A 14,658-nucleotide genomic window follows, 5' to 3' on the forward strand; every position below is an offset into this window, starting at 1 on the left:
ACCAAATATCAAACTTTTTCTTATACAACTATTTTTACTTCCACTTTTATTATACATCCACTTTTCACTTCAACGAAACAAACCTTGAAAGCTCATTTGGTTTAAGTGAAAGCGGAGGGAAAGAACTTCAAATTATTTGGTATGGTTGAAAGGTAGTAAATCTCATATATTGTTTTCTTTGTTTGGTATGAGGAAAATAAATTGAGAATATAAGACTAATTTTTGTAATTTTACTAATTAACAATTTCTTTTTATTTTATATCAGAAAATAAATAAGTTAATATTATATTAAAATAATTTTTATTATATAGATTAACAAAGATTTTATTTGATGGGTATGGCGATTAGTCCAAAAAGAAATGCTAAGCTCGAGTCAGGCCGCCAGCTCAGGAAAAAGTCAGCCCGCCTATTGTCATTGGATTTAGCCCAAGAAGGAAGCACCCTGTAACATGATTCGGGCCAAGAGGGGGCTCACTAGGCTTAGCCCAAGAGGGAGCCTCCCTAGCACTAATAGGGGGTCCGCCCCAGCTTTGCCCGCTTCGATGCTACCCCTAGGGTAATGGATCCATTGGTTGACTCTCCAAGGCGAAGCACCTCCTCGGATACTATATCAGGCGAACTTTCTCCAGCCTTGTTGGGCACAATCCAACAAGTAGTTGCAGCGGCCATTCGAGAGCAGATGGCGGTATTAGTTCCTGCAAGCTTAGCCCCTGTGGTGGAAACAGGTACCCCTCAAGGAGGAATAGAAAGAGGCCTACCAGAAGGAGGCGTCGCTGTAATTGGGGCCCTGCCTACAGCGGTACAAGGGCTCCCTCTAATAGCTCCCCAAGAAGTTCCCCAACAATGGTCGGCTTGAGTGAAGTGTCTTCGGAAAGGCCTCCAGGACATGCAACACCAGATAGAAGGAGTCTTAAGAGAAAAACAATAGGATGTCCCCTTCATAGATGCTGTGATGGAGGACGAGCTCTTTGCAAATTGCTGCACCCCTGCTATTGCTAAGTACGATGGGTTGGCTGACCCCCAAGAACACCTTTAGCGTTTCGAGAACGCAGCTTTGTTGCACAGGTATACAGATGGGTTCAAGTGTCGAGTTTTCGTCACTACCTTTGTCAAGGCTACACAACAATGGTTTAACCAGTTGCCTGTCGTAGCAATAGGAAGCTTCCAGGAGTTCAAATCTCTTTTTCTGCATCAGTTCGCCAGTAGCTGGAAGCTTCGGAAGACGTAGCTCAGCCTTTTAACCCATACGCCGAAGGACAATGAGCCATTGAGGGAGTACCTACAACGGTTCAATACCACAACCTTAAAAGTACCCTCTGCCACACAAGAAGTGAAGGCCAACGCCTTCTCGCAAGGACTCTTGGACAGGGATTTCTTCAAGTCCCTAGCCAAGAAACTTGTTTCAAAGTTCGATGCCCTCCTGGCTCGCACAACCAAGTATATTAACATGGAGGATGCCCAAGCCGCCAAGAAAGAAACTCGTAGCGAAAAGAGAAGGGAGGCTAGGGAATACAAGAATGTTGTCCTTGGTGAAAAATGCAAGGAACAAGAGGACGAGGACCTACTCCGTCCGGACGCCTTCTAAGAATAAACCCTGTCCCGAAACAGGCATCCCCCTAAAAAACAAATTACTTCACCAAGGGGCCATCTCTCTCAGAATATAAGCCCTTCTCCCAAGGAGGCATCTTTCAAGAGTAGGCCTTGCCCCTAAGTAGACATATCCCCCTCAGCAAATAAATCTTTGTATACATGTTTCCCTCAAGGAATGCTTTTTATTTTAATAATTTTGGAGATTTATTTTACCCCTTTCAATGTGTTAATATAAGTTTGCTCGTAGGGATTTATGAAGAAGAGATCCCTATCATAAAAAGTCTTGTTTTCCACACAGGCACAGATGCCCTCCTTCGTGGAGGCTCCCCAACCCCTCCTTGAGGCAGGCACTTAGGTCCTTCTTTAGGGGACCGTAAGCTCTGTCCCATACAGGTACCTAAGCCCTCCTCCGTGAAGGCATCTAAGGCTTCTAGTGGACACCTTATTCTTCCTTCGGTGAGATTCCTAAGTCTTGCTCCAAGAAGGGCCCTATCTCAAATAAGCCCTCCTACAGGAGGCACAATAACTTTGCTTCAAGCAAGATCTATTTGCAATATATACCTGACTTTGTTATTTAACATTCTCTTGCACAAAAATAAAGCCCTACTTCGAAGTAAGCACAATGACACCCGTTAACCACTCCTTCGAAGAGTTAGCAGACACCTTCCTTCCTTACATACGCCAGACAAATGAAAATGGGTTCCCCTTTCCAGGTGATATAAGGGCTCCTACTCTAAGGCGTGAGGGGGCATCCTTCCTCCTTAGAATTGGGGGAATTGAATGATGGGTATGACCCAAAAGTAATTAGCCTAAGAAGAAATGCTAAGCCCGAGTCAGGTCGGTAGCCCAGGAGAAAGTCAGCCCGCCTAGTGTCGCTGGACTTATTCTAAGAAGGAAGCACCCTGCAACATGGTTTGGCCCAAGAGGGAGGCCCACCAGGCTCAGCCCATGAGGGAATCCCCCAAACCAGAGTCTGTCCAAAGATGAAGCATGCCTCATCAAGCTTGGCCCAAGAAGGAGGTCCAGTACGAAGGCCACTAAAGGAGTCTTTATGAAGGAGGAGTCCTTCCTCATCGATAGACTTGCTGCTCAAGAAGCGGATAAGGTGCAACCTTACCCACCAAAATCCTGCCTTCCTTGCCAGACATGCAGCTCCCTAGAGTCCCTACGAAGAGGTGCTCCTCTTCTATAAATATGGATGGCACCCTCAACAGATTCCCCCTTCCACCTTCAAAAAAACTGCTACTCTCTCATTCCAAAATTCGTGTTCTTGCTTACGAAATTATTATTTTTCATTACAATTTATCTTCATATTTATTTATTTTTAAATTCAGGATTAACTTAAGCATCAGAGTAACGTGTTCTTTTGCAGGTCTTCTTTCCAAGACCTTTCACTCAATTAGCCCTAATCGGATATCAAGATCCAAAGACTTTGAATCGTGCAAAAAATGCATGCATCATTATTAATAAAAAGATTCATAAAACAAGAACAAGAATATTTTTTGATAAAAAATATTTATCAAACAAGAACACGAATATATGAATATTGTTCATTTATTTCAAAATATTCAATTTAAATAAAATGTAAATTACTACCAATGCCCTCAAATAAGAAATTAAATTCCAACATTAGCACTTTTTGTCGGTGATTTAATTATTACTTTCAAAGATTATATACCGGCGTTATCAACGGAAATGATAAAAGAATTAAAGAAAAATTATGTGTATGGTAATAGAGTAAATAAATATAAAATATGTACTTTTTGTCTTTTTATCTTATGCGTTGGAAGAAAACAAAATTGGATGTTGAAGGGGTTTTATATCACTATAAAAAAATGAGGGATTTGTAACGGCCGTAAGGCTGTTCTAGTACACATGGTTTTTGACATAAATTTGTAAAGAATAAATTGTGCTGATGTCATATCGGTGATAATATAAATTTTGCTAAGCAAGTTGTAACGGCCAAAATCGTTTAAAAGGCCGTTACAACCTGAATATATTACAAAAGCCGTTACATCACTATATCCGATACAATTTGTTATGATTTTTGTAATTGTTTATTAATTTAGGGATGGCCAACATTTTTTTATAATGTTAGCCGTTACAAACAATGTTTGAAAGGCCGCTACAAAGTTTTAAATTAGAAGACCGTTACAAAACACGTTAATTATTATAGACTGCTACTATTTTCATATAGTTTTTGGCACGGCTAGTTAATTTTGCAACGGCCAATGAAAAAAATGAGGAGCCGTTGCAAAAGCCATGTAAAAAACCGCGATACCGTTATGTTAGTTTGATCTTACAAAAATGTGGGAAAATGAACGGTTTCTTTTACCCAAGTGTATTACAAAACTCGTTCCAAATCGGGACATTATAACGGCTACTTTTTTTAACGTCTTTTGTTCTAGCCGTTAGAATGACCGGTACAAAATATCTTATATATATTTGTGTTGCAAGTTATTTTCTTTTATTTTATTTATTGTTGAATTGCCTATTAAGCACACACACTCTCAATATCTCTTGAGTTGGTTGACTGGGTAACAACTAATTTAAGCCTTTTGTGTTAATTAAATTAATTTTAGTTTACTTATTTTAGTTTTATGATTTTTTGATCTTATATATTATGTATTCTTAATTAGTGTAATCTAATATTATAAATTTATAGGTCAAATTATATAAATATATATGCGTGTGAATGTAGTGATATATATATATATATATATATATATATCATCATGTTATGACAAATGAGGAGATGAATATATTATCATAAGAACCTCTCGGGGAGGCTAGGTGTTATACCGGAGTTTGAGAATGGGGTTAAGACTTTCATAAAATGAGCCAAGGGTCAGTATGAACATATGGATGGAGACAAAATTAGGTCTTTTGCCAGAAGTGCAAAACACAAAGTTCAGAATACCCGGTGATGTCAGTTATCACTTGTGTATCCAAAGGTTATACCAAAATATTATAATTGAATTTCTTATGGCGACGAGAGGGTGTCGGAGTACTTTGATGCTGTGACTACCCCTCAATTTCTAGAGGAGCACACCTCAGCTGCTCATGAGGAGGGTAATTGTTCATACTAGGGTGATGAACAATTGATGGATTCGGCATAGAGGATGATTTTTTATGTAGTCGGGCCGAGTTATTTTTCTTCTTCTCACGATAGTGTGCCTGATGATGGTACGAGGTCCTATCCTATTGATTTCTTCCTAGTTCATATTATTATTATGTAGAAGTGATGATATCACGAGCAACGAAGATGAAATCCAATAGTCTATTTTCAACAATCCTGGTTGAGCTGGTGGTGCCTCAAAGAAGAGATGGATCAGTGGATCAGAATGCCACATTATCAAGATGTACATATTAACCAACTGTGAAGTAGTCACGCCATATTATGAGTAAGTTGTTATTTCTGAAATTTGCAAATTCAATATACATGTTAAGTGTCCTTGGGTCGATCTAGTAAGAGGCATGAAGGTACACCCACGCTATCACCTCATTGATGTAAACTTAAAAAAGATGTATCAAAAGGATGAACCATTTATACTGGCATAACAAGTAGTACTAGTGTACTACACTGAGTACCCAAGTATATGAAAAGAGACAAAGCAGATTGGATGACTCTTTGCGAAACCAAGACTCAAAAAGTTGTTGATGCGTCTCGGTGGACTGATATCGTATATCAGCTGAAGGAAGTCATACAGTCCCTGAAGTTGCTACGGACAATCGAACATACGATTTCTATGATCCGATGGTATACAAATCTTTGTTGATGTTTCGATTGCACAACAACATGGTGCAGGTACATCATGGATGCAACATTTTCAAATTGATAATGACGAAGACGAGGATGATGAAAATAGCTTTGAGGACCACGAGATTGAAGAATATGAAATATTATATTTAAAATAAAAAAAATTATGTTTTAAAAAATTATTAATTTGAAATAGCAAAAAATAACACGACAGTTACAAAAGCCATGTATAACAACAAACTCTGGAGTTTTTGGGGAGAAAGGAGGGAATTGAAATTTTGTAACAACTACATATTAACAAGCCATTACAAAAGCTGTTCCACTTAAATTATTGCGGCAAAATGAAAAAGTTTGAGGGTATTTTTCATTTTCATAGCCGTTACAAAAGTTGTCACAAAGGCCGGTACAAAGCTAAAATATTTGAACCATTTAAAAATCCATTACAAATCTTGAACTATTTCAAAAATTTATGTTGGGAATTATGATATTTTAAAATCCGATCATCCGATTCATACCAAATTTAAATATATAAGAGTATGTGTTCATTGGATCATATCAAAAGGTATGATTTAAAATCACATACCTTGATTCAACTATACACCATTTTGAATGATACTTTTATGTTACAGGTACGATATTTCGACATTCGTATACCCAATAAAGCTAAAACTTTGCCAAATGTATTCTTTTATAAGTATGATCATATCTAACGGTTGATCTGAATTTTGACGGCCTGATTAACCCATGCAGTTCAACAATGTGATATGATAGTCAAATCAATGTAATACTAACATTTATAAATATATAAATTTATTGCATACTACGAAAATGTATCAATATCAACTATAATTTTTTTTTATGTATTTAAATTATATTGTTCCACATAATAGATACGTTCTACAACATTAAATTGTCCCACTTATTTTTTTTATGGGTACATTTTAGTAAAGTATAATTAATTATTTGGAATACCATTTGTAATTGCTTTTCTAACAAGGAGGAGCAAAATGGCATCATTTTGGTCCTTTTAGAACATTTCGTAATGCATTTTTCACGGCATCCAATACAATATTGTTCGTGGTAATTCTAATATCATTTCTGGCACTCTTTTTGTAATGATTTTATAAATGACTATATAATTGTAATTTGGCAATGCCACTTAATTATTATAATACTCTTTGTACCGATTTTTGGAACAGCTAAAAAAAGAATATAAAATCGATACTTAGCATATTTTCCCCCTTCCTCCCTCTCACTCTCTATCCCTTCCAGAACCCCCCCCCCCCCCCCCCCCCCCCCCCCCCACCCCCCCCCCCCCCCACCACCTCTCTCTCTCTCTCTCTCTGTGTGTGTGTGTGTGTGTGTGTGTTTGTATCCAACCCACTAATCCCACCGCGCCACCACTAGATATGTCTTGTTTTTTCTAATTTTGTTGGATTTTATTTTTGTAAATAAAAAAAATGTATAATATTTCTGTGATTTTATAAATATTTCTCTGATTTTATAAATTTTTTTAGATATTTTCTATAATTTTTTCAATTTTATGTAATTTTCAGAATTTTTTGTAATTTTAAAAAATTCTAATAAATTTCAAAAATTTTAAAAATTTTAATCATTTTCTGCAATTTTTAATTTTTTTTTTCATAATTTTCTATTTTTTTAAATTATCTTAAATTTTTGATAATTTTAAAAAAATCTCCATAAAAAATAATTATCTTATGTAATTTCTGTATTTTTAAAAAATTCTAATAAATTTCTATACTTCTAAATTTTTTTGTAATTTTAAAAAACCTTGATCATTTATAAAACTTGGGAAATATTAATATTTTATAAAATGCTAATATATTTTTCTTTCTAAAAGTTTTGGTTTTTTTCTTAAATAATAGGTATTTTCTTGAGATTTTTCAGAAAAATTCCAAAAACTAATTTTGAAATATTTTTCTGTTTCTTGTTTTCTATTTTCTATTTTTTTTATTTTTCTGATATATAAATTTTGGTTGGATATATATATATATATATATTTCAATAAATATAAATTTCATTAAATAAATAGTTGTACCTCGGTACAATACAACATGAAAGGCTAGGCAGTCACCTCGACAGGCCAAGGGATCCGCCATAAATGAAAAAGTGCACAAGTACTAATAGAAGGAGGTAAATCAACACTAAGTATCCGTTGTCGGACATCTTCAATAATAAGTTTTTCTACGGAAGATGCCCCCGTATTCCTCCATCAAATCATCGAAGATTGCGCTTGCGCCATATGTGGTATATAAGAGAGCCCAATAGTGCACGATAAGAAGTCGAGATACAATGCTTTCCTCGCCACTTTTTTGCAGCCCACAGAACGTCGGTAGTCCAGTCACGGTGGGGCCAGTCAAAACGTAGGGTGGGCCGGATCACCTCAAGCAGTGTCTTGAGTAGAGGCAATGAAAGAAGAGGTGATTGTGTGTTTCAGTAGCCTCTTTGTTACACAAGACATAAGTGGTACCCAAGTGAGATAGGCTTGTCAACTATAAAAAACTTTCCAAGGATGGCGAGTCAGAGGATAAACGTATGGCAAGGAATCTTGAAGGGGCCCAAGAGTAGTGAAGACCAGCCTACCTTGGTACCCGCAATTCTAAAAACCTGGAGTAGCATAATCGCCAAGAAATACGGTCAATGCCCCCATAGATATGCGGGAGAGTATGGAGGATCTGTGGGCAATGAATATCCGTAATATGGGGCAATTGTCATTGCCCATCCTCAATTACAGCAGCAACTATATTTGTCAATTAAGTACCCGTGAGGTAATGGCCATGTGATAATTGTTGGATAAGTGGTCCCAGTTCATGCCAAGGATCATGCCATAATAAAAAGGTAGTCGCATCCCCAATTCGGTACTCAACAAAAGGTCAAAGTAGGGGGCGTAGGCGAAGATGTTTATGGCGTCCCCAAGAACCGCCTCGTTCGGGAGTCGTTCATACTGTCATATCCCGTAAACGTGTATAGTATATCTAGTCCACCCATATAGATGATCGATCACCATATATAACTTTTTAAAGTTTGAGACCCATGAGTGCACAATTAAGTGCAAGAATATCCCGAAGCCCCTGACCTCTTTCATTAATGGGTTGACAAACATGCTCCCAAGCTACCTTAGCATATCCATGGTGAGATGTACCCTGCCATAAGAATGCCCGTAGTCTCCTCTCTACTTCTCTTATAACCCCTTTTGGTAATATAAAAGCAAAAACCTAATATACACTGAGTGCTATGAGTATGGATTTAATGATCTATAGACGCCCAGTATAGGACAAGGAGATGCTTTCCCAACCCTTAATACGCTGATCCAACTCTGTAAGGAGCAGCTTACAGTCAGCAATAGTAAGGCGAGATGAAATAAGTGGTAATCCCAAGTATTTAAGCGGTAAAAAGCCCTCGAGAAAGTGAAGTACCTCTAACAGTTGACCCCTGATTCCATGGCCTGCTCGTGAAAGGATTAGGTGACTCTTCTGAGGACTGACCCTGAGGCCAGACATGTCTCTAAAATAATCAAGTCCTTGTTTGAGTAAGTGAATCGAATCCACCTTCGCTCGGGAGAACAATAATAAGTCATCCGCAAATTCAAGTTAAACTAGGTGAAGTGGGGCACACTTCCAGTGAAATGCAAAGTTCATGTCCTGATCTATCAGTTGCTGCAAGATGAGGTTCAAAACTTCCATATTCAGGACAAATAAATATGATGACATCGGGTCTCCATGCCGAAGGCCCCTGGCTCCAACAAAGAATCCATGAGGAGTTCCATTAATCCCAATAGAGAACGAAGGTGTAGTAACACACTCTTCAATCCAGCTTATGAATTTATTCGAAAATCCAAACAACTGAAGTATAGCCAGAAGAAAATCCCAATCAACTGTATCATATACCTTACGGATAGCCACCTTGAGAGCACAACGAGGTGGTAGCGGCTGCTGATTATAGCCTGAAAATAATTCCTGAGCCAGAAGAATATTGTCACTAATAGAGCGACCTAAAACAAAAGCCGTTTAGGATGGGTTAATAATCTTTTCCAACATCAAACTCATACACTACACTATGATCTTGGTAATGACTTTATAAAGAACATTACAGCATGCAATAGGACGAAAATCGGCCACACGAGTAGGATTATGGACTTTAGGTATAAGTGCTAAGTATGTAGCATTTACCTACTTCAATAGTTTCCCAGTAGTGAAGAAGTCTATGATAGCATGCGTGACTTCAGCACCCACAATAGGCCAAGCTGCTTTGTAGAAACCTGAGGTGTAACCATCAGGACCAGGAGCTTTATCCTTGGCAATGCCAAAGAGGGCCAGTTTTACCTCAGTTGCCGTGACAGGGCGCACCATCTCCTGAGCCTCCTCATCAGTAAGAATGTGGCGAGCCCAAGGGCGTCGATATCGAATATCAATGAATTGCCTGCTCCTCTCACCTCTCAATAGAGTTCTATAAAAGGCAATGAACTCTCGGATTACATCTTGAGGGTCCGTGTGAGTGTTGCCTTGCTCATCATCAATCTGAAAAATCCGCCGTTTAGTTCTTTTCTGTGCAATTCACGAAAGAATACCCTAGAACATTGGTCTCCCCCTTTCATCCACTGCACCTTGGCCCATTGTTGTAGCATAACCTGCTCAAGTTTCACCACTTTTTTATAGACCAACCTACAACAATGCTCAAGGTGCAGAAGTAAAGTATTATGTCTATCAAGGCTTAGAAGTCGTTGTGCCGTATCAAGAAATTCCTTAGCACTTTGGACATTCTGTGATAGATCTCCCTTGTTTCTCTGCTGCTGGTTAAACACTGGTTTAAGAGCTTTAAGCTTACGGGTAATGGAATACTTTAAATACCCACAAAATTGTGTTGCCAAACAGTTTGCACAGTAGTTCGAAACTGAGGTGAGAGGATAAGATAGTTATCAAATCAGAACAAACCTCCAATCTTACCCATCAAATCAGAACAAACCTCCAAAGTTATGTTGTGTGTCCCCCTTCAGCACAAAAGGGGATAATGATCAGATGTACGGGGTGGCAGACACATATAGGAAGCATTCGGCCATCGTGTCAGCCAGTGATCATTGATCAGCATTTGATCCAACTGTTTCCATAAGCTACGTGAGTCCATACTACAATTATGCCAAGTAAACCACTCTCCTTGCATCGGCATAGGGAGTAAACCAGTTTCCATAATGCAGGCATTAAATTCATAGCTGGCTAAGCGAATATCCCTCGAGTTGCCACAAACTTCACTTAAGTCAAGGATGGTGTTAAAGTCTCCACCTACAATCCACAACTCCTCAGAACATTGACTTGCCAGTAGATTGAGTGTCTGCCATAGTTCTCGTCGAGCACCCACCTCATTGGCACCATAAACACTAGTAAAAGCATAGGTATCATGGAGGTTCCGTACATGGACATGACAACGAATAAATTAAGCACCAATGTCCAAAATAGTTACATCAAGAGTATCATCATCCCATGCAATCCAAATTTGATTACCAGCACTCACAGGATCAATAAACCATTTCCATCTAGGTAGGGTAGCGAGTTGAATACGTATCGCATTCTGTGTTTGTACTCGCGTTTCTAAGAGACCAATAAAATGCAACCTGAACTCCTTAACTAGATTGGTGACAGCTAGTTGATGGTCCCTCCTGTTCAGGGCCCGGACATTCCAAACAGCTGCGTTCAACATGGATTACTCGTACAGGGGCTGCATTTGTTACGACTCCGGGATATTACCTCTGCATCATCATCAAGGAGCATCAGTGCATCAAAGATATTATGGACAACAATTTCTTTACCTCGATTTTCTCGTAAGGGGGAAGCGGTGTAATCCGCCACTTCCATCACCAGAGTAGCAACCGTGGAGAATTGCTCCGTGGGTGGTGGAGCAGCAGGTACGGCTAGAGGCCGTACTCATGGTACATAAATATTGACTGGTGGTTTGGAAGGTTTTGTAGTGATAAAATCCTTTGTAGCATGTCCCAAACTCATGCAAGTGGTACATTTAGGAGGTAACCATTCATATTCTACATCAACCTTACACACAATTTCGCCTCCCTCCTCCGTTGGTGACATAATAATCAAGTTCTTTGGGAGTTTAGAATTAACATCAAGCATGAGGCATACACGAGGGAAATCCAGTCTTGTGCATGCTCGAGTGATCGCATCCGGGTAGAGAGGTCTCCGAATACCACTGGCCACCATGCTCAATTCATCATTGGTCTATAGTTCCATCGACAAGTGTCGAAAATTAACCCATACCAGGACCTCTGCGTGTTTCAGTTTTCGAAGAACCATGCCTGGCTCCATGTTTTGTAGCACAATTGGTTTTCCTTGAAACAACCACGGTCCTCCCTCGATTACTTCTTCCATCGCCACCACCGTTTTAAATCGGAAAAAGAAGAACCCATTTGACGTGGCTGTAACTTCACTTAACAATGGCCACAGAGATTTAACATAATCTTTCAAGTGATGAAAATATGGGTGTTTTCCCAAGAAATAACCCACCGCCGTTGCATTCCATCGACAAGATCCCTCTCTAATTGTATCTAATGTGGGACGAACAATGATTTCCCCATTTTACATCGTGGGAGGCACATACGACAATACTTTTCTTGTTGAATTATGGAAAGCATCAATAATTTTTTCAACAGAATTCAAAAGATTTAGACCCGATTGTAGAGGCACATTACCCACAAATATTCCGGTGGGCGAGGACGATGGCAGCTGAAACTTATCATCTCCACCTTCAATGTTAGCAGCACCAGCAGCAGGTGGTGCCCGACGTTGGCAGCAACGGGCTGGTGGTAGTAGCAATTGCGGCAGCTGGAACAGAAACTGCAGCAACAATTACAGCCGTGGGTGTTTCGGTCCCCGATCCAGCCTTCTCCGACATAGGCACAAAGACAAACTTCTGCATCAGTGCAGCGAGTGCCGCCTTTGATTCCTGATCGCCATCAGCGATCACCCTTTTCGCAAGTGCAAAAAACTCTGCAAGGTTAAACTCTGCTCGAATTCGCGCGGTAATGGAGTCGCCAACCCCACCATCGATCAACAGATCACCCTCTCCATGGTGATCGACAACAGCCACCTCGTCATCCGCTTCCTCCGCCGTCGTGGAGCCATCCACGCCACCATGCTGTCCACCGTTGAGTGTGTGTCTGTATGGATGTGTAGGAGTGTGTGTGAGAGGAGAGTTAGGAGAGTCCATGTTTCTAAGAACCAAACCCTAATTCTTCAAGAATATTTAAATTTTATTGATTGAATATATTTCTGAAATTGTTCATTGTTAGGTATAATGTATTGTATGTTGTACTTTTTCTGAAATTGTGTATGTATGTTCTATGAAGATGATTGTTGATTGTTAGAAATATATTTATGATATTTTCTGAAAATACGTGTGATATTATTTGTATTTATGAAGATGATTGTTGATTGTTGGAAATATATTTATGGGAATTTTCTGAAAATGAGTATGTATCTACTTGCAAATTTTATGCAATTTTTTTCTAAAGAATTTATGTAATTTTTTTATTTTACACATTTTAGGCAAATTTTAGGAAAATCATGGAATTTAGAAAAAAAAAAATGGACCTTAATGCTCTTTTTAGTAAAAAAAAAAAAGAATAGAACCTTAATGCAATTTTTAGAAAAAATAATAGGACCTTAATGCAATTATTAGAAAATAATTGGATCTTAATGCAATTTTAAGGAAAAAAATGGACCTTAATGCAACTTTTTAGAAAAATTATGCAGTTTAGGATAATAGGAATAAATGGACCTTAATGTAATTTTAGAAAAGTTGGACCTTGATGCAATTTTTAGAAAAATTATGCAGTTTAGGATGATTAGGAATAAATGGACCTCAATGTAATTTTAAAAAAGTTGGAGCTTAATGCATTTTTTAGAAAAATTGTGCAGTTTATGAGAATTAGAAAAAAATGGACCTTAATGTAATTTTAGAAAAAAAAAAAGGAATTTTAATGCACAATTTTTCAGAATTTAATGCAGGTTTTAAGAAAATTATGGACTAGAATGCAATTTTTAGGGAAAAAAAAATGGATTTCAACGCAAATTTTAGGAACATTTAAAAATTTTAGAAAAAAATATAATTTTATCATTAATAAATTACAATTAATAATTTTTAGTATTAATATTTTTAAAATTATAAATCCATGACTATCGGTGCTCCGCCTCCTTCAGGATGAGGTCATGGCTTGCTGATGCCCCCACAGTGGGGTCAAATGTGGTATGCGCCCAGTAGTATAGAGGCCCCGACCTGGCCGTGGGGAGTACCACCACCACCAGCACCACCACTGCCACCAGTGTCCCAGAGGCATTATATCAGCCTCCGGGAAGCGAGGTACGTATGTAAATTTATTAAATTATTTTATAAAAATTTTATTTGAAATTTTTTATTATTTCTAATATTTAATTATTTTTCAGGTTAGATCAAGATTTTAACACTGCGATCCATGCTACGGTCAAAGAACATTACCCGCATCCCTGGGGGAACATATCTCATATCCCACAAGAGCACCAGTTATTTTGGTTTCAAAATTTAAAGGTAAAAATAATATTTAATTTTAAGTAATCTTACATTTTGTATCTAATATTTATATTTTTTTAATATGTAAAATTTGCAGCTGTCCTACTTGTGGAACTGCGATGACGAGTTAATATTCAATGTCGTCAATTCGCAAGAGGGTAAGTTCCTGTGGAAGCATTCGCCGACGCCCGAAACTAGTCATCAATTCACAGGAGATCTGGCGCTAGCTTCTGGAGAATTTGGTGAGTCTAGAATTCCAGACACAGTTGGCGAAGAATAAGGTCAACCAAGCAGCCATACCTGATCCTAAAAGTTGTCTTTGGGATTGACTCTTTTTCAATACCCTGACCTCAAATCAATTTTAGAGAATACAGTGACACCTTTTAGCTGATCAAGCAAATCATCAACCCGTGGCAAAGGATACTTGTTCTTGATTGTGATTCGGTTCAATTGTCTATAATCGACCCATAATCTCATACTCCCATCCTTCTTCTTTACGAATAATACTGGTGCTCCCTATGGTGAAATACTAGGTCGGACAAACCCCTTCATCCTGTATATGTCGTGGAAATATTCTTGCTACCTCGACCACCTTTACCTCGTCCTCGACTCATACCTGTTGCTGTGAGTTTTCCCCCACACTGCTCAACCAAGAAGTTTGAGGTCCTCTGGTATTATCCCTCCATGTAGGATAGTTCCTAACAATATGTCCCGGCTGATGGCAACGATAACATACA

The sequence above is a fragment of the Sesamum indicum genome, linkage group LG4 (assembly GCF_000512975.1).
Source record: "Sesamum indicum cultivar Zhongzhi No. 13 linkage group LG4, S_indicum_v1.0, whole genome shotgun sequence".
Classification (NCBI taxonomy): domain Eukaryota; kingdom Viridiplantae; phylum Streptophyta; class Magnoliopsida; order Lamiales; family Pedaliaceae; genus Sesamum; species Sesamum indicum.